Raw genomic sequence first — 20,215 nt, 5'->3', positions numbered from 1 at the left:
AATAAAAAAGTAGAAAATCACAAAACCCTCACATATGGTTTATGCCATTTTTCTAAATCTTTGACCTAGACCATTTTGGTCTTCACCATTAGTTGTATTATGTTACCAAACACTTATTACAACTTTTGGAATCAAAGAAACACAAATCAAATCAAATTCAAACTCAAATTGTGATCACATGTGATATTGGTCAAATCTGCCAATTTCAGTCTGGTCACTACTTTGAGCCCCTCTATCTCAAGTTTTTCAAACTAAACTCTCTCAATTCTTTGCACCTCACCCAAGAGCACATGAAGGAGAACAACTTTGGTAAAGACCACCATGCCAAATTCACTTTGTATCAAATACTATACTCATGAAAAGTTGAGACTTTTTGTTATGTGGAACAATCTCCAACTTAGCATTTTTTGCATTTCTTTGAATTTGAAAATTCCACCACCACCCCTCTTTCTCTCTGGTCAAATACAACTCAACCAAACACACACTTTTCAAATCTTGCCAATGATACGTCTCCGACGTATCGACAATTTCTTATGTTCCATGTCACATTATTGATGATATCTACATGTTTTATGCACACTTTATGTCATATTCGTGCATTTTCTGGAACTAACCTATTAACAACATGCCGAAGAGCCGCTTGTCTGTTTTCTCGCTGTTTTTGGTTTCAGAAATCCTAGTAACGAAATATTCTCGGAATTGGACGAAATCAACGCCCAGGGTCCTATTTTGCCACGAAGCTTCCAGAAGACCGAAGGAGAGTCGAAGTGGGGCCACGAGGTGGCAACACACCAGGGCGGCGCGGCCTGTGCCCCGGCCGTGCCGACCTATGGTGTGGGCCCCTCGTGCCGCCTCTTTACCTGCCCTTCCGCCTACAAATAGCCTCCGTCGCGAAACCCCCAGCACCGAGAGCCACGATACGGAAAACCTCACCGAGACGCCGCCGCCGCCAATCCCATCTCGGGGGATTACGGAGATCTCCTCCGGCACCCCGCCGGAGAGGGGATTCATCTCCCGGAGGACTCTTCACCGCCATGGTCGCCTCCGGAGTGATGAGTGAGTAGTTCACCCCTGGACTATGGGTCCATAGCAGTAGCTAGATTGTTGTCTTCTCCTCATTGTGCTTCATTGTTGGATCTTGTGAGCTGCCTAACATGATCAAGATCATCTATCTGTAATACTATATGTTGTGTTTGTCGGGATCCGATGGATAGAGAATACTATGTTATGTTAATTATCAAGTCATTACCTATTTGTTGTTTAAGATCTTGCATGCTCTCCGTTATTAGTAGAGGCTCTGGCCAAGTTTTCGCTATTAACTCCAAGAGGGAGTATTTATGCTCGATAGTGGGTTCATGTCTCCGTGAATCTGGGGGAGTGACAGAAACCCCTAAGGTTATGGATGTGTTGTTGCCACTAGGGATAAAACATTGATGCTATGTCCGAGGATGTAGTTATTGATTACATTACGCACCATACTTAATGCAATTGTCTGGTTGTTTTGCAACTTAATACTTGGAAGGGGTTCGGATGATAACCTCGAAGGTGGACTTTTTAGGCATAGATGCATGCTCGGATAGCGGTCTATGTACTTTGTCGTAATGCCCAATTAAATCTCACTATATTTATCATGACATGTATGTGCATTGTTATGCCCTCTCTATTTGTCAATTGCCCGACTGTAATTTGTTCACCCAACATGCTTTTATCTTATGGGAGAGACACCTCTAGTGAACTGTGGACCCCGGTCCTATTCTTTACATCGCATACAATCTACTTGCAATACTTGTTTTACTATTTTCTGCAAACAATCATCTTCCACACAATACGGTTAATCCTTTGTTACAGCAAGCCGGTGAGATTGACAACCTCACTCGTTTCGTTGGGGCAAAGTACTTTGGTTGTGTTGTGCAGGTTCCACGTTGGCGCCGGAATCTCCGGTGTTGCGCCGCACTACATCCCGCCACCATCAACCTTCAACGTGCTTCTTGACTCCTACTTGGTTCGATTAAACCTTGGTTTCTTACGAGGGAAACTTGCCGCTGTGCGCATCACACCTTCCTCTTGGGGTTCCCAACGGACGTGTCAACTACACGCATCAAGCAAATTTCTGGCGCCGTTGCCGGGGAGATCAAGACACGCTGCAAGGGGAGTCTCCACTTCCCAATCTCTTTACTTTGTTTTTGTCTTGCTTTATTTTATTAGGATTTCTATTTTCGTGCCCTCGGGTCCTTAGTTGTACTCAGTTTTCCCCAGCTCCTTAGTTTTTCCTCAGTTTTCCCCAACTTCTTGTCTATAACCCGCAGAAAGAGCTCGGACGGAAGGAATCCCGTTTAGTTGACGTTGGTTGGTGCTAGCAAGTGGGGCCGCTGTTGGTGCCCCGCAGTGGACACGTCTCCACTTATCCAGATCATCGTGGGACCCACAACTTGTCCACGTGAGCGCGCCGGACCCACAGCTTACCCAGGTGACCGTTGCAAAATGGGAGCCCGAGCTAGCCCCGCGCCCGTGCCCGTGCCATTGCTTCCCCTTTCTTTCTCCGCGCCCCATTGTTCTTCTTCTCCGCCAGCGGCAGCCCTTCTCCGGCACGCGGGTGATGTCTAGTTTCTCTTCGACCTCCTGTTCTTCATGGCCGCAGTATGGACACGTGCCTTTGACAAGATGCCCTGACTGCCCACGCCAGGAGCCTCTGAAGCGGTCGATCTGTAAGACGGACGAGAACGGCAACCGTGGACGTGAGTTCGTTGCATGCGAGAGCTTGCCATATAGAGAGGGGGATAAGGTTAGATCTAGCTCCAATTTCTCTGTTTTCTCTCGATTTTCTTGTTATTCCCTCGAATTTGGGATTTAGGGTTCACGTTGTTGTTTTCAGATCTTGAAGAAATGCAGGCATTTCGAGTGGATCGATGTGTACGTTCAGAGGCTTCAGTTGGAGGAATCAATTGGCGCTATTGGGGGGGCGCAATTTGGGAGGGGGGACTTGCTGTAGAGAATGCGGTGGAGAGAGGAGCCGTTCCGATTAGGGACCTTCCGATTATGCCTAATGCTCCCAATGCAGGACTGGTGGAAGTGAAGGGAGAAGCTGAAGAAAATGAACAAGCGATTAAGGCAGCTGATCGAGTTGAAGAAGCAAGCTAATCTGATGGCTGGTTGTTTTTTTTGTTGTATAATTACGATCGGATTCTTATCATTGCTCACCGGGCGCTAGAAGTTGTTACAAGGGATACCTAGTTACAAATCCATTATTCGAGTTACATGTACTTGTAGTTGTTTTCAAAGTTAGTGTGTGCATTCACCGAAATTACCAAACTATATTCCCTAAAAGAAAAGGACAGCTAAAGATAGTTGATAATTGTTAGAGGGGTGACAAATAATGCAATCGCCGAAATTCGCAAAAATGTATGCCTCATGTTTATAACAAAATTATACCACTTTTAGGCCGTTTAAAAATACCAATACTATATCCCAAACTATATTCCCTAAAAGAAAAGGACAGCTCAAGATAGTTGATAATTGTTAGAGGGGTGACAAATAATGCAATCCCGAAATCCGCAAATATGTATGCCTCATGTTTATACCAAAATTATACCACTTTTAGGCCTTTCCAAAATACCAATACCATATCCCAAACTATATTCCCTAAAAGAAAAGGACAGCTAAAGATAGTTGATAATTGTTAGAGGGGTGACAAATAATGCAATCGCCGAAATCCGCAAAAATGTATGCCTCATGTTTATACCAAAATTATACCACTTTTAGGCCTTTCCAAAATACCAATACCATATCCCAAACTATATTCCCTAAAAGAAAAGGACAGCTAAAGATAGTTGATAATTGTTAGAGGGGTGACAAATAATGCAATCGCCGAAATCCGCAAAAATGTATGCCTCATGTTTATAACAAAATTATACCACTTTTAGGCCGTTTCAAAATACCAATACTATATCCCAAACTATATTCCCTAAAAGAAAGGGACAGCTCAAGATAGTTGATAATTGTTAGAGGGCTGACAAATAATGCAATCACCGAAATCCGCAAATATGTATGCCTCATTTTTATACCAATACTATATATTAAGTGGCAAACTCGTCATTGCATTCTCCACCGACAGAGAGAGAGAGATGGGGGGCCACGAGAGAGAGAGAGAGAGAGAGAGAGAGAGAGAGAGAGAGGTTGCCACGAAGAGACGGATAGGGGTATACTGCCCGTTAGATCAGTGGATCAACGGTTCGTGGAGTCGATCCGTATGACAACGGCTCAACCAATCGGGATAAGTTTGGGCTTCTCGGAGCATTTGTGACAGTACTTGAGGGCAAAACCGAGTAGTACTAAGAATCCAAGGGCACATAAATAGTAAATAGACTAAGGGATTCAAACAAAAGAATTACAAAATGAAAAATGTGTGTTTTGTACAATATAATTCATATTGGGCTACATCAAATTATTTGCAATTCAAATATACATGAGTGTGACAATTATGGCATCATTTAGACAAACTATGTTTTGGGAAAGATGTTTTGCAAAGGGGTTTGGGTGGAAAACCATGCATCTTCATAGCTACACTAGTGATTCCGAGAAGTGGCAATTTGTGGTAAAACTTGATTTATATATGTTTGTTAAGGTTTTCTATGTGGCGAGGTTGCGTAGGAAGACTCCATGAGTAGTTGCCACTATGTTTTTATTTTTTTGGATTTTTTTGCGCATGAAATGACTCAATTAGCTATGTTAATCTCATTTGTTGACTCTCTGTTGACCAGCTACTTGAGGGTAAAGCTGAGTATATTGCACTTGCCGGTCTAAGTCCTCGAGGGGAAAACTGAGTACGAGATAAAATTTCTGTATAAGGCCCGAGGTTATAACTGAGTACACCAAACGTCCCGGGGTTAGACTCGGGTAGCGGTGCACGCCGCAGCCGTGCATAGCGGACGCGTGTTGCCGTGCATAGCGGACGCGTGTTGCGGTACACGCCACCTTCGTCTTTATAGAGCCCCTCTTTCTCTCCTCGACGCACGTTCTCACCGGCTCACCTGCAACCGCCTCTCTCTGTCCCATCATCTTCTCCACAACCGAAGAAAAACCCCGAAGAAAACCGCCGGCGATGGAGAAGAATGAGATGCCCATTGTCGGCACATCGGCCGCCGCCCCCGTCCGGGCCCCCGTCGCTGCTTCCATCGTAGCAGCCGGCGCATCGGCCGCCGCCCCGTCCGAGGCCCCTGTCGCTGCTTCCAACGTAGCAGCCGGCGCATCGGCCGCCGCCCCCGTCCAGGCCCCTGTCGCTGCTTCCAACGTAGCAGCCGGCGCATCGGCCGCCGCCACCGTCCAGTCCCCCGTCGATTGGGACCCGTACGAACCAGTGCAGTACGACGCGCCGGAGAACCCCTACGACACCACCATCGTCGACAACGAGCCGGAGGTAACCCTTTGTTCCCTTGTTCTTATCTCATTTCAATCATTTTGTGTTAGATCTACCGTTATTACGGTTCGTCTGTTCCTAGTTCAATCCTTTTTTGTTAGATCTTGCGTTATTACTTGTTCGTCTGTTCCTAGTTCGATCCTTTTGTGTTAGATCTTGCGTTATTAGTGTTTGTGATTTGCTTTTGTTTAAGATTTGTGCCGATGATGATGAATATTTGGGCATAAATTGATTCGAGGGTTTGGTCGATAAACAATTGGTGTGTACAAATTTGTTGTGCATGATCTTTGGTTTGCTGACTCAAATCCTGGATATAAGTGTGTCCAATGTAGCTGAGGCTACCTCTTTTTTTCGAGCCCATATTATCATGCATGATTTTTTGTTCACTCTCTGTTCCATCATCGTTGCAATTGACTCCGTGTTTTTTGCACGATCTTTGGTGCTACGTGACAGGTGCGGAGCGGCGACGTCGACAGCGACGACGAGTCCTTCCACACCAAGACTCGTCACGTCCTCGGGAGGCTGCAGTCCGGCCATTACGATGGCCCTTTTGCTCGAGGCATTTACAAGTGCCCCTTACGCAACAGGAAGCTCCGCGCCACCGACTTCAACTCCCGGTGAACCATGCTGAATCCATTGGCAGATGTGGCGCTAGAGTTGGAAGGACCGTGAACGTGCATGCGTACATGGCCAAACACAAAGCACTTGGGATTCACCTGCGCAACCTCCAAGCGAGTCACACGCGCTACTCGGAGGCGTTGAACGTGCCTACTCGCACTCTTCGTATGTGATCTGCTCTATCCGTAGAGCAGCTTAATTTCATGTAAAATGTAGCTTATGTTGGATCTATCGGTACTACTTTTGGATCTGTCCTGAATATATCTATGCTATGTTGGTTCGTTGTATGCGACTTATCCTATATTTTTTCTCTGGATTTGTGCCCTAGATTTCCTACCTGATTGGGTAAAAACGAAGGCATAAAGAAATGAATGGCGTTTAAAAATAGAAGGAGAAGCTGCTCTAGATTTGCTACCAATTTGGGCTATCAAATATGAATGAGATCGAGCGATAGAGAGGAAAAAGGTACATTGAAAACTGCTAATCTGGGCGAAAGAGACAGAAACCACTCGTGCCCCCGTCCCGGACCCACACGGCTCCACACGCTACGGCCCCACACGCTACGGCCACACAAACACGGTCTCGTCCTGTCCCACGCGGTCCCTTCCTACCAGCCCCACACGACGCGGTCCCACATGACGCGACCCCACAAACGACACGACCCCACTCGTCAGCACGGAACGGTCAACTTAACGGATTCCTTCCGTCCGAGCTCCTTCTGCGGTTCAGACAAGGGCTTGGGGAAAACTGAGGAAAAACTAAGGAGCTGGGGAAAACTGAGTACAACTAAGGACCCGAGGGCACGAAAATAGAAATCCCTATTTTATTTACTACTTTGTTTGCTGCATTATATCAAAACACAAAAAAATTAGTTGCTAGCTTTACTTTATTTACTATCTTGTTCGTTATATCAAAAATACAAAAAAATTAGTTACTTGCATTTATTTTATCTAGTTTGCTTTATTTACTACTGCTAAAATGGCCACCCCTGAAAATACTAAGTTGTGTGACTTCACAACCACAAATAATAATGATTTCTTATGCACACCTATTGCTCCACCTGCTACTACAGCAGAATTCTTTGAAATTAAACCTCGCTTTCTTGAATCTTGTTATGCGAGAGCAATTTTCACAGTGTTAGTTCTGATGATGCTGCTGCCCATCTCAATAATTTTGTTGAATTGTGTGAAATGCAAAAGTATAAAGATGTAGATGGTGATATTATTAAATTGAAATTGTTTCCTTTCTCATTAAGAGGAAGAGCTAAAGATTGGTTGCTATCTCTGCCTAAGAATAGTATTGATTCCTGGACTAAATGCAAGGATGCTTTTATTGGTAGATATTATCCCCCTGCTAAAATTATATCTTTGAGGAGTAGCATAATGAATTTTAAACAATTGGATAATGAACATGTTGCTCAAGCTTGGGAAAGAATGAAATCTTTGGTTAAAAATTGCCCAACCCATGGATCGACTACTTGGATGATCATCCAAACCTTTTATGCAGGACTAAATTTTTCTTCGCGGAATTTATTGGATTCAGCTGCTGGAGGTACCTTTATGTCCATCACTCTTGGTGAAGCAACAAAGCTCCTTGATAATATGATGATTAATTACTCTGAATGGCACACGGAAAGAGCTCCACAAGGTAAGAAGGTAAATTCAGTTGAAGAATCCTCTTCCTTGAGTGATAAGATTGATGCTATTATGTCTATGCTTGTGAATGGTAGGACTAATGTTGATCCTAATAATGTTCCGTTAGCTTCATTGGTTGCTCAAAATTCGAGGCCATATCCTGCTAATGGTAACTCTTATGGTAGATATGTTTCACCTAATGAGGAAAAGATGTTAGAAATTGAAAGATCCACCAAGAGCTTTATGCAATCACAATATGAGCAAAATAAATTGTTTATTAAAACTATGAATGAACAATCTACCTTGTTGAAGAATATGGGAAATCAACTTGAAAATCTGAATATGGAGATTTCTGGGTTGCAAACTAAACTTGCAAATGCTGAAAACCGAATCTCATACATGTCTGCGTCACAATCTTCTTTAATTAATAAAATGGCTGCTAAACCTGAGGATATTGAAAATAAAATTGTTACTACAGAAAATGCCATCCAAGTTAGAATTAATGAGAATATAAGATTAATGGCTGAATTGCGTGCTAGGTGGGATAGAGAAGAAAATGAAAAACTAGCTAAAGAGAAAAATGTAGCTAAAGTTTGGACTATTACCACCACTAGCAATGCTAATGATTCACATGTTGCTGCACCTCCTACTATCAATGATAAAATAATTGGTGTTGGCAATGTTACTGCTCCTAGTGCAAAGCGCGCAAAATTGCCTGAAATTGCTAAAACTGCTGAAACTGCCTGTGATAAAACTGCTGAAATTTTTTCCAACCTTGGGGAGGATGATCCCATTGCTGTAGCTCATAATGATTTAGATTTTGATGATTGCCACATCTCTCAAGTTATAAAGTTCTTACAAAAACTTGCTAAGAGTCCCAATGCTAGCGCTGTAAACTTGGCTTTCACAAAACATATTACAAATGCTCTCATAAAAGCTAGAGAAGAGAAACTAAAACTTGAAACTTCTATTCCTAGAAAGCTAGAAGATGGTTGGGAGCCCATCATTAAAATGAGGGTCAATGACTTTGATTGTAATGCTTTATGTGATCTTGGTGCAAGTATTTCTGTTATGCCTAAGAAAGTCTATGATATGCTTGACTTGCCACCATTGAAAAATTGTTATTTGGATGATAATCTCGCTGATAATGCTAAAAAGAAACCTTTGGGGAGAGTTGATAATGTTCATATTATGGTTAACAATAACCTTGTCCCCGTTGATTTTGTTGTCTTGGATATTGAATGCAATGCATCTTGCCCCATTATATTGGGAAGACCTTTTCTTCGAACTGTTGGTGCTACTATTGATATGAAGGAAGGTAATATTAAATATCAATTTTCTCTCAAGAAAGGTATGGAACACTTCCCTATAAAAAGAATGAAGTTACCTTTTGATTCTATTATTAGAGCAAATTATGATGTTGATGCTTCATCTCTTGATAATACTTGAAACACACTTTCTGCGCCTAGCTGAAAGGCGTTAAAGAAAAGCGCTTATGGGAGACAACCCATGTTTTTACTACAGTATTTTTGTTTTGAATTTGAGTCTTGGAAGTTGTTTACTACTGTAGCAACCTCTCCTTATCTTAGTTTTATGTTTTGTTGTGCCAAGTAAAGTGTTTGATAAGGTTCATACTAGATTTGGATTACTGCGCAGAAACAGATTTCTTTGCTGTCACGAATCTGGGCCTAATTCTCTGTAGGTAACTCAGAAAATTATGCCAATTTACGTGAGTGATCCTCAGATATGTACGCAACTTTCATTCAATTTGGGCATTTTCATTTGAGCAAGTCTGGTTCCTTAATAAAATCCATCTTTACGGACTGTTCTGTTTTGACAGATTCTGCCTTTTATTTCGCATTGCCTCTTTTGCTATGTTGGATGAATTTCTTTGATCCATTAATGTCCAGTAGCTTTATGCAATGTCCAGAAGTGTTAAGAATGATTGTGTCACCTCTGAACATGTTAATTTTTATTGTGCACTAACCCTCTAATGAGTTGCTTCGAGTTTGGTGTGGAGGAAGTTTTCAAGGATCAAGAGAGGAGTATGATACAATATGATCAAGGAGAGTGAAAGCTCTAAGCTTGGGGATGCCCCGGTGGTTCACCCCTGCATATATTAAGAAGACTCAACTCAAGCGTCTAAGCTTGGGGATGCCCAAGGCATCCCCTTCTTCATCGACAACATTATCAGGTTCCTCCCCTGAAACTATATTTTTATTCAGTCACATCTTATGTACTTTGCTTGGAGCGTCGGTTTGTTTTTGTTTTTGTTTTGTTTGAATAAAATGGATCCTAGCATTCACTGTATGGGAGAGAGACACGCTCCGCTGTTGCATATGGACAAATATGTCCTTAGGCTTTCCTCATAGTATTCATGGCGAAGTTTCTTCTTCGTTAAATTGTTATATGGTTGGAATTGGAAAATGCTACATGTAGTAATTCTAAAATGTCTTGGATAATTTGATACTTGGCAATTGTTGTGCTCATGTTTAAGCTCTTGCATCATATACTTTGCACCCATTAATGAAGAAACACCTAGAGCTTGCTAATTTGGTTTGCATATTTGGTCTCTCTAAAGTCTAGATAATTTCTAGTATTGAGTTTTGAACAACAAGGAAGACGGTGTAGAGTCTTATAATGTTTACAATATGTCTTTTATGTGAGTTTTGCTGCACCGTTCATCCTTGTGTTTGTTTCAAATAACCTTGCTAGCCTAAACCTTGTATCGAGAGGGAATACTTCTCATGCATCCAAAATCCTTGAGCCAACCACTATGCCGTTTGTGTCCACCATACCTACCTACTACATGGTATTTCTCCGCCATTCCAAAGTAAATTGCTTGAGTGCTACCTTTAAAATTCCATCATCCGCCTTTACAATATATAGCTCATGGGACAAATAGCTTAAAAACTATTGTGGTATTGAATATGTACTTATGCACTTTATCTCTTATTAAGTTGCTTGTTGTGCGATAACCATGCTTCTGGGGACGCCATCAACTATTCTTTGTTGAATATCATGTGAGTTGCTATGCATGTCCGTCTTGTCTGAAGTAAGAGAGATCTACCACCTTAGTGGTTGGAGCATACATATTGTTAGAGAAGAACATTGGGCCGCTAACTAAAGTCATGAATCATGGTGGAAGTTTCAGTTTTGGACATATATCCTCAATCTCATATGAGAACACTAATTGTTGCCACATGCTTATGTTATCACCAGAATTTGACCGAGTCAGAGGTGGGCCGCGATCAAGATGGACGTGAAGAAATATATATATAGAAGGAATACGTGAATCGGCCTTTTATACCAAGTTGGACTTAATTGCCCGTGTATCTGTAACATATTAGATCGCATCTTAGTTTAGAAGTTAGAGTTTATCTCGTGCACGGTTTGGTGCACGCCCACATTAGAAAGTCCCCTGGACTATAAATATGTACCTAGGGTTTATGGAATAAACAACAACCAACGTTCAACCACAAACAAATCTCGGCGCATCGCCAACCCCTTCGTCTCGAGGGTTTCTACCGGTAAGCGTCATGCTGCCTAGATCGCATCTTGCGATCTAGGCAGCACAAGCCTGCCTACGTTGTTCATGCGTTGCTCGTCATTGAAGCCTTTTTGATGGCGAGCAACGTAGTTATCTTAGACATGTTAGGGTTAGCATTGTTCTTCATATTACATGCTTTCGTAGTGCAACCCTTGCATGTCTAGCCGCCCTTACACCTATCTTAGGTGTAGGGGCGGCACCCGCTTGATCATAGTTTAGTAGATCTGATCCGTTACGATTGCTCCTTGTTCTACAAGGATTAGTTTAATATCCGCAATAGTTAGGCCTTACAAAGGGGGAGGATCCAGCGGCACGTAGGGTGTCGTTCGTTGGCCCTAAGCAGGATGTTCAGAGGATCAACCTCGTGTTGGTTTTTAGGCCTTGTTTAGGATCAGCTTACGATCACCGTGCGTGGCCGCGAGGCCCAACCTGGAGTAGGACGATCCGATTATGCGGTGAAAACCCCACATCGTCGTAGATCTCATTAGCTTTACCTTGATCAAGCAGGACCACCATATATTCGGACACCCCGTCTGAATCATGGGTGGATCGGCTCTTTGAGCCGATTCACGGGATAACTCGAGAGCCGATCGAGGCTCGTATTTAACGTTTACGTGTGTGCCCTGCAGGAAACTAAGCGAGGCATCATCCACACCTTCCCGACCGGGTATAGGTCAGGTGGCACGCCCTTGTGATAAACATCGGCGCGTGCGACCGGGGAGGCTTTGCGGGCCGTCGCTCAGAGGGACTAGGGCCAGCCGCAGCCCTAGTTGTTCCCGGCTCTACGGTGTTGCCCGTCTCTACCCGCCAGTGGGTTTCTGACGTCAACACATTCTGGCACGCCCGGTGGGACCGCCGACGACATCCACGACATCGCCATCTACATCCGAGATGGCGGAAGACACTCCGGTCACATACGCGGATCTGCCTGATGAGCTCAAGAAGAAGCATGACGAGATCAAGGCAACCCTCGAAGCCGAACTCATCGGCTCCTTCCACCGAACCCGCTCCCATGGCGTCGGGTGGAAGGGTTTCACACCTGAAGGCGCGCTCGATGGAGTGGACCTGTCCGCCCCGTCGGAAGAACGCACCAGGTCGGCCGCGGCGAGGAGATCAACTACATGGTGGCGCAATCGCTGCACCGCCACTCGAGAGCTCGGTGAACACCTTGGAGCGTGTCGCCCTGCGCGTCGTCCGAGAAATCATGAGTCACCGGTACTCCCCGTCGGGACCGGCTCTGGGGACTTTCAAAGGAGAAATGCCGCTCCAGCCCCAGCCGTTCGCATGGGTAGCACCGGAACTGCCGAACTCATCGGCATACGTCGTCTACAAGATTGGTGGTGATCCTAGTGACTACCAATTCCTACCTGAGCCACCTAAGGAGGTCCCGCACGGATACTCGTGCGCATACGTACCGGATTGCAACGCCTGGGCACTCTCGAACCAGGCTGCAATATCAGCGGCCTCTGGAACGGCGGGAGGAACGTCGAGAGCCGATCTCGAGAAGCGGTCGTGGCTGGCTAAGTACGCCGCCCCGACAAACCTCCAAAGCCCAGCTCCTGCAGTTGGCTTAGAACCAGAAAAACAAGCATGGCTGGTTAAGTATGCCACCCCGGCGCATCTTCAGGGTTCGACACCTTCAGCCATCACAGCGGATCAGATTTGTACAATTCGAAAGATCGGTTCGGTATGATGCCGAAAGAAAGGCGTTCGGCTACACCAAGCCGTACCCCAACAGCTACGAACCGATCCCGCTGCCACCCAAATATCGGCTCCCGGACTTCACAAAGTTTAGTGGATCGGATGGGTCCAGCTCCATCGAGCATTTGAGCCGATATTTGGCACAGCTGGGCACGATCTCAGCGTCGGATGAGTTGCGCGTGAGGTTCTTCTCACGGTCCCTCACGGGATCGGCTTTCGGGTGGTACACATCGCTACCACCGAACTCCATCCAAACTTGGAAGCGATTGGAAGAGCAGTTCCATGAGCGGTACCATTCGAAGCTTCCGAGTCTAGCATTGCCGATCTAGCACAACTACGTCGGAAGCGCGGAGAAACCGTGACGGAATACATCCAGCGCTTCAGGACCATTAGGAACCGATGCTTTTCGGTTCGTATAACCGAAAAGGAAGCGATCGAGTTGGCAGTAGCGGGCCTTGCGACACAGCTCAAGGACATGGCCTCCCAAGCAGATTATCCCTCGGCTGGCGCACGTGGTTCGAAACTTTCAGCATATGAACAGCGCCACCCGGACTCGTACCAAGACAAGTTCAAGCGTGCGGTAGCCCCGGTCGATGCGAGAGGAAGACGAAGTTCCTGCGGGAGACCAAGAAGTAGCGAGTGGCTGAGTGGACTCGGGGAGGAACCCCGTGTCCCGCAAATGGGTAAAGCCACCAGGCCCGCCCGGGGATTTGATTTTGACGTGACCAAGACCGAGCAAATCTTCGACCTCCTACTCAAGGAAAAGCGGTTGAAGATACCCGAAGGTCTCAAATTCCCCACGGCGCAAGAGCTGAATGGAAAGCCATACCGCAAATGGCATAACTCGCTCTCCCATGCCACCAACGACTGCAGGGTGTGGCGTCGGCACATCCAAGCGGCGATAGAAAACGGACGGTTGATTTTCAACCAATACGCCATGAAGGTCGACACACACCCCTTTCCCGCCGTAAACATGGTGGAGTATGCTTGCCATGCGGGGGTGCCAGCCGGGTTTCCTGTGCAATATCAACATGGTAGATCTCGGACACCACGCTGGCAAGGATGGAGATGAGGGCAGCTGCTCTCATAGCAAAGAAACGAGAGGAAGCCGCTCCACGCGATCGGCTCCGCCAAGACGGCAAGCGCTACGTAACAGAGGGAGAAGTGAAGAACATAAGATGTCAACGACCTCTCTCTGATCACCTCCTCAACAAGTATGTGAGTCAGTACGACCAACGCCGACGGTCCAGCGATGATGATGAAAGAGATAGTCTGGCTAGAAGACATCGTCGGCATAATCGCGATGAGGAGGAGCACGAGCATTGCGCCAAGGGAAAGGCAAGGGAGCGGGACGACGAGGACGAGCACTCGGGATTGTCCTTTCTTCGAGCACTCGCTGGGATTCAGGAATGAGCCGATTGCCAACAATCGGCAATTGCCCGAATGCAACCGAAAAAGAAGGAGGCAGCCAACGTGTCCGTGTTCGAGCGCTTGGGACCTCTCCCGCCACAGAGCAAACGAGCTGAGTCCCCTCGGTTGGAAGATCTCGAAGATTCGGAAGACGAGGGAGAAGAAGAAGACAGGTACCACCGGCCAAGGTGGTGCCCTGACGGACTCAGCCGTTCCCAGAAACGCAGGGTTCAACGATTGCGCGGCCTGGAAGAAGCCGAGAGGTTATACTTGCATACATTGAGGAAAGCAAGGCCTGATCTGGCTGCAAAGGTTCAGCGAACCCTAGATGAAGAGGGTCGTCCACGGAAAATGGAGTGGCGCCCCAAGCAAAGGAAAGCCGATGATGAAACATCGGCTGGCACAAACATGGTGCTCGTTCTTCCGACGACACTTAGCGCTCCACGATCACACGATGCACTCAAGGTGGGCGACGAGCAAGAGCGCCAACATGATGAAGTCGAGAGATCGGGTTGGTTTTATCTACCGGCTCGAACGAGTAGCAAGAGCACATCAATGAGCAAACGTGGCGAGGCTGATCCTTGTGATCGGCCCCAAAAATTTATGAAGGGGCATTATAAAACCTTTCATCGTACAAGCAACATGGAGGCCGATTCCAGCAATCGGCCAAAATTATCCTCACCATCCATTCTGCCTGGGTTCGACATGTTATCCAACAGAGCCGATATCATCAATTCTCTTGACAGAATCGGCTCGGGGGGGCACCCAGGTGGATAGAACACGAGGATATGCAATGGAAGCGTCTCATCCTTTGGTGATGGGTATCGGAATATGGGGGCCGATGCGCTAGTCGGCCGTAAAAACAAAAAAAATCTGAAAATTCGAAAATTTTCGAGCACAGCCGATGCAGCAGACATCGACTTAAGGATATAAAAGCCGATGCATGGCCATCGACTCAAGAGGAATAACTGTTACGATCAGAGGGTCAATGGAGCACTAATGGAAGAACTCCTCAATGGACGTACAGATCAAGAGACCAAGAGCAGCCTGGACGTACAGATCAGGTCAAGGATGGAGCGCATCAGATCCACCAAAGGAAAGGAGCCGGTCTGGCCGGCAAGAACTGAAGAAAGCTCGGGGGGCAGCTCATCTTGAAGGCTCTCTGCTTTGAGAAGCCGATTTATGTTCAAATCGGCTGGCTCTGCATAAGGAACTTCCCCACACACGATCAAGCCCAGGTCCATACAGCTAATTTGCGTATCCTTGTCTCTGTTTTTGGCTGAGACTCGGGGGGCAACAGGCCTGGTAGATGCTCTATTGAGGAACCGATTGGGGTACCATCGGCTGATCTCCGTTGCAACCTTCTTCACAAAACGATGAGCGCTCGCTAAGAAGGATTTCTGAAACTGGTGGGAGAAATTTAAGGGCTCTCTTGGAAGTCCCACAGTATCTACCGGAAAGAGAATCATCAGTTGAAGAATGGAAGGGTAAATGTCGAAGGACCGATGCGTTGCTATCGGCTTATTACGCATTGGCAAAGGGGACGAATCGGCAAGGTCAGTATGAGGGGGAATCGGCTAAATTAAGCTCAAAGGAAATCAGCAAAATCGAATTGGGGAAAAGTTCTTCATTAATAGGCGGGATTTCTTACATCAAAGAGCTGATTGCTCTCAGAAGGAAATACTAGGGGATACATTGCCCCATCTACTACTACCGGCCCTATGCTAGAGGTCCTATCTACGGGCCGTCACTGCCCTCGTCGTCGCCGTCGTCACCGCCTGTCGGCGCGCGCTCCCGGCGGGCTCGTCGTCGCTCCAATGGCCGCCGACCGGGCCCTCGTTGTCCTCGTCTTCTTCGTCAGCGTCGTCCTCATCGTTGTCGAAGTCGCTAAGGTTGCCCGGCCAGGGGCAGAACCGCTTGGCCGGCGGCTGGTCGGAGGGGCTGTCGTCGTCGTCCTCCTCCTCCTCTTCCTCCTCCTCCACCCCCTCGGAGGGGGTGAAGTCATCCCAGGAGAAGCGATCGTCATCGCTCTCCTCCTCCGATTCCCCGTCGGCGAGGAAGCGGAGGTCGCTCTCCCCGTCCGTCGAGGACTGGTCGTCCTCGGACCAGATGGAGAAGTCATGGTCCGACTCCTCCCCGGCCGCAATGGCGCGACGGGTGTTGGCCGCATGGACCTCCGCCGGGTTGTACTCCGGCGTCGGCTCACGGGACGTGGAGGACCGGCTGGAAGGATCCGATGGAGCGAGAGGAGGAAGAAGACATGGTGGCGCAGGAGGGCTTTTGGATCTGCTAATGCGAAGGAGATGCAGAGCGGAACTGTTCATAGCGGTTAAATAAAAGGGGATATAGTGGAAATTCAATGCCACGAGCAGCTTCCGAGGAAGTGGTGCCTAAAACTGCCATGTCACGCGGAGAAGTTGAGAAAGCAGGGCATCATGATGAAGGATACTGCAACGGCTCTGCCACGACATGACCCGATGGGAGAGGAATATCATGCTTTTGGAAATGTCATTTCCAAAACCAGGGGGGCATGTGTTATCACCAGAATTTGACCAAGTCAGAGGTGGGCCGCGATCAAGATGGACGTGAAGAAATATATATATAGAAGGAATACGTGAATCGGCCTTTTATACCAAGTTGGGCTTAATTGCCCGTGTATCTGTAACATATTAGATCGCATCTTAGTTTAGAAGTTAGAGTTTATCTCGTGCACGGTTTGGTGCACGCCCACATTAGAAAGTCCCCTGGACTATAAATATGTACCTAGGGTTTATGGAATAAACAACAACCAACGTTCAACCACAAACAAATCTCGGCGCATCGCCAACCCCTTCGTCTCGAGGGTTTCTACCGGTAAGCGTCATGCTGCCTAGATCGCATCTTGCGATCTAGGCAGCACAAGCCTGCCTACGTTGTTCATGCGTTGCTCGTACTGAAGCCTTTTTGATGGCGAGCAACGTAGTTATCTTAGACATGTTAGGGTTAGCATTGTTCTTCATATTACATGCTTTCGTAGTGCAACCCTTGCATGTCTAGCCGCCCATACACCTATCTTAGGTGTAGGGGCGGCACCCCGCTTGATCATAGTTTAGTAGATCTGATCCGTTACGATTGCTCCTTGTTCTACAAGGATTAGTTTAATATCTGCAATAGTTAGGCCTTACAAAGGGGGAGGATCCAGCGGCACGTAGGGTGTCGTTCGTTGGCCCTAAGCAGGATGTTCCGAGGATCAACCTCGTGTTGGTTTTTAGGCCTTGTTTAGGATCAGCTTACGATCACCGTGCGTGGCCGCGAGGCCCAACCTGGAGTAGGACGATCCGATTATGCGGTGAAAACCCCACATCGTCGTAGATCTCATTAGCTTTACCTTGATCAAGCAGGACCACCATATATTCGGACACCCCGTCCGAATCATGGGTGGATCGGCTCTTTGAGCCGATTCACAGGATAACTCGAGAGCCGATCGAGGCTCGTATTTAACGTTTACGTGTGTGCCCTGCAGGAAACTAAGCGAGGCATCATCCACACCTTCCCGACCAGGTATAGGTCAGGTGGCACGCCCTTGTGATAAACATCGGCGCGTGCGACCAGGGAGGCTTTGCGGGCCGTCGCTCGGAGGGACTAGGGCCAGCCGCAGCCCTAGTTGTTCCCGGCTCTACGGTGTTGCCCGTCTCTACCCGCTGTGGGTTTCGACGTCAACAGCCTTATGCATTAAAGAGGAGTCCATTATCTCGTTGTCCATGTTGTCCCGGTATGGATGTCTAAGTTGAGAATAATCAAAAGCGAGAAATCCAAAATGTGAGCTTTCTCCTTAGACCTTTGTACAGGCGGCATGGAGGTACCCCATTGTGACACTTGGTTAAAACATATTTATTGCAATGATCCGGTAGTCCAAGCTAATTAGGACAAGGTGCGGGCACTATTAGTATACTATGCATGAGGCTTGCAACTTGTAAGATATAATTTACATAACTCATATGCTTTATTACTACCGTTGACAAAATTGTTTCATGTTTTCAAAATAAAAGCTCTAGCACAAATATAGCAATCGATGCTTTCCTCTTTGAAGGACCTTTCTTTTTACTTTTATGTTGAGTCAGTTCACCTATTTCTCTCCACCTCAAGAAGCAAACACTTGTGTGAACTGTGCATTGATTCCTACATACTTGCATATTGCACTTGTTATATTACTCTATGTTGACAATTATCCATGAGATACACATGTTATAAGTTCAAAGCAACCGCTGAAACTTAATCTTCCTTTGTGTTGCTTCAATACCTTTACTTTGATTTATTGCTTTATGAGTTAACTCTTATGCAAGACTTATTGATGCTTGTCTTGAAGTACTATTCATGAAAAGTCTTTGCTTTATGATTCACTTGTTTACTCATGTCATTACCATTGTTTTGATCGCTGCATTCATTACATATGTTTACAAATAGTATGATCAAGGTTATGATGGCATGTCACTTCAGAAATTATCTTTGTTATCGTTTTACTCGCTCGGGACGAGCAGAACTAAGCTTGGGGATGCTGATACGTCTCCGACGTATCGATAATTTCTTATGTTCCATGCCACATTATTGATGATATCTACATGTTTTATGCACACTTTATGTCATATTCGTGCATTTTCTGGAAGATGCCGAAGAGCCAGTTGCTGTTTTTGGTTTCAGAAATCCTAGTAACGAAATATTCTCGGAATTGGACGAAATCAACGCCCAGGGTCCTATTTTGCCACGAAGCTTCCAGAAGACCGAAGGAGAGTCGAAGTGGGGCCACGAGGTGGCAACACACCAGGGCGGCGCGGCCCAGGCCCTGGCCGCGCCGACCTATGGTGTGGGCCCCTCGTGCCGCCTCTTTACCTGCCCTTCCGCCTACAAATAGCCTCCGTCGCGAAACCCCCAGCACCGAGAGCCACGATACGGAAAACCTTACCGAGACGCCGCCGCCGCCAATCCCATCTCGGGGATTCTCGAGATCTCCTCCGGCACCCTGCCGGAGAGGGGATTCATCTCCCGGAGGACTCTTCACCGCCATGGTCGCCTCCGGAGTGATGAGTGAGTAGTTCACCCCTGGACTATGGGTCCATAGCAGTAGCTAGATGGTTGTCTTCTCCTCATTGTGCTTCATTGTTGGATCTTGTGAGCTGCCTAACATGATCAAGATCATCTATCCGTAATACTATATGTTGTGTTTGTCGGGATCCGATGGATAGAGAATACTATGTTATGTTAATTATCAAGTTATTACCTATGTGTTGTTTAAGATCTTGCATGCTCTCCGTTATTAGTAGAGGCTCGGCCAAGTTTTCGCTATTAACTCCAAGAGGGAGTATTTATGCTCGATAGTGGGTTCATGTCTCCGTGAATCTGGGGAGTGACGAAACCCCTAAGGTTATGGATGTGCTTGTTGCCACTAGGGATAAAACATTGATGCTATGTCCGAGGATGTAGTTATTGATTACATTACGCACCATACTTAATGCAATTGTCTGTTGTTTTGCAACTTAATACTGGAAGGAGTTCGGATGATAACCTGAAGGTGGACTTTTTAGGCATAGATGCATGCTGGATAGTGGTCTATGTACTTTGTCGTAATGCCCAATTAAATCTCACTATATTTATCATGACATGTATGTGCATTGTTATGCCCTCTCTATTTGTCAATTTCCCGACTGTAATTTGTTCACCCAACATGCTTTTATCTTATGGGAGAGACACCTCTAGTGAACTGTGGACCCCGGTCCTATTCTTTACATCGCATACAATCTATCGCAATACTTGTTTTACTATTTTCTCGCAAACAATCATCTTCCACACAATACGGTTAATCCTTTGTTACGGCAAGCCGGTGAGATTGACAACCTCACCGTTTCGTTGGGGCAA

The sequence above is a fragment of the Lolium rigidum genome, chromosome 7 (genome assembly GCF_022539505.1).
Source record: "Lolium rigidum isolate FL_2022 chromosome 7, APGP_CSIRO_Lrig_0.1, whole genome shotgun sequence".
In the NCBI taxonomy this organism is placed as follows: Eukaryota; Viridiplantae; Streptophyta; class Magnoliopsida; order Poales; family Poaceae; genus Lolium; species Lolium rigidum.
This window is presented reverse-complemented; position numbering follows the sequence as displayed.